We start from the raw sequence: 2068 nt of genomic DNA on the forward strand, positions 1-2068 counted from the left end.
CCTAACCTATGGTCACAAGCCACAGTCATCCCCATCTTCAAAAAGGGAGACCCAAGCCTAGTTGAAAATTACAGGCCAATCTCCTTATGCTGCGTCACCTGTAAAGTCATGGAATCAATTATTAACCAATCCATCATCCTTCACTTAGAGACAAATAACCTACTCTCCAATAAACAATTTGGTTTCAGAAAAAACTATCCTGTAATCTGCAACTCTTACACTGCAAAAACATATGGACGACACAACTCGACCAGGGCAAAACAATAGACGCAATCTACATAGACTTCTGTAAAGCCTTTGATTCAGTGGTACACGACAAACTACTCCTAAAAATAAAATCCTATGGTATCTCTGGACAACTGAATAACTGGATAGAAGCATTCCTGTCAAACAGACAACAAATGGTCAAAATCGGGAGCGTCCTATCAAATCCAGTACCTGTCAATAGTGGTGTTCCCCAAGGCAGTGTTCTAGGACCAACTCTCTTCATACTCTACATAAATGACCTCTGTGATCATATTAAGAGCAATTGCGTTCTCTTCGCTGATGATGTAAAGCTGTTCAACACCACAGACAATACTGCTACCCTACAAAAAGATCTTGACTATGTATCCGAATGGTCAAACAAATGGCAACTTCAAATCTCAACAAATAAATGCTCTGTCTTACATATTGGCAAAAAAAATCAGAAAATAAAATACAAGCTGAATAGTCAAGATCTTGTTGATGACCCAAGCTCTGTAAAGGACCTTGGAATACTCACCTCTAATGATCTAAGTGCTAGAGCACACTGCAACTACATAGCCAAAAAGGCATTAAGAGTTGTTAACCTAATCCTACGTAGCTTTTTCTCTGGTAATATCACACTACTAACCAGAGCATACAAAACATTTGCTAGACCAATACTCGAATACAGTTCATCAGTCTGGAACCCACACTACGTATCTGATATTAGCACAATTGAGAAAGTCCAGAAATATTTCACAAGAAGAGTTCTCCACTCCTCTACTCGCTGTAGAATACCTTATGCCACCAGACTTGAAATTCTAGAACTAGAAAACCTTGAATTACGCCGTCTTCGGTCTGACTTAAGCATGGTATACAAAATCATACATTGCAATGTCCTACCTGTCAATGAATACTTCAGCTTCAACCATAACAACACAAGAGCACACAATAGATACAAACTCAAAGTAAACCGCACCAAACTTGATTGCAGGAAATACGACTTCAGCAATAGAGTGGTCAATGTCTGGAATACTCTACCCAACTCTGTAGTTTCTTCCCCAAACCCCAAAAACTTTAACCTTAAGACTGTCTACTATTGACCTCACCCCTTTCCTAAGAGGTCTGTAGGGGGCGTGCATAAGCGCACCAACGTGCCTACCGTCCCTGTCCTATTGTTTCTCTTATTCTTTTATTTTTCTTATATGTAACCATTTCATGTATTCACAACTATGTATACATTTATACTTATTATCTTGTAAACAATTGGCAAATCAAATAAATAAAATAAAAATAAATAAATAGAATTGAATTGAATGGAGCTGTAGAAGCTTATTGGATGAGAAGCAAAATGTCTTCAAAAAAGAAGAAAGTCCAGTTGCCTCTTGAAAAAACACCTTTAGGATTTGGTGCAACATGCTTCAAGTTAACCCACCTGATTTGTTGACTTGTGATTTCATTTCCATGTTCTCCATTACAGTAGTCCTTGCCTACTATATGTTTGTGTTGCTTAGTGATGGAGTTGATGGTCCCAGCTGTGGTTGCTAAGTGAGGACCACTGGTACAATGTACTTTACAATAATAATGCAAGGTATGTGGATGCAATTTCTCATAAACTCAGTACGACATATTGGATCAAATAATTAGTGCTTTTATTATGGAAATGAATGAACATTCCAGTACTCTTCCACTAATATCCAGATAAATGTTAAATCTCACAAAACCCCAAATATTGAGCTAAAATATCAATTATGTTGTTTTAAGAAAGGTACACAATGCAACATATCAAAAATTTGTGACAAACCTATCTTATTTTTCAAAATTATACTGATAATTTTTTCCC

This window comes from Notechis scutatus, chromosome 5 (assembly GCF_049901735.1).
Source record: "Notechis scutatus isolate UNSWTSFEM ecotype Mainland chromosome 5, rNotScu1.2, whole genome shotgun sequence".
NCBI lineage: Eukaryota > Metazoa > Chordata > Lepidosauria > Squamata > Elapidae > Notechis > Notechis scutatus.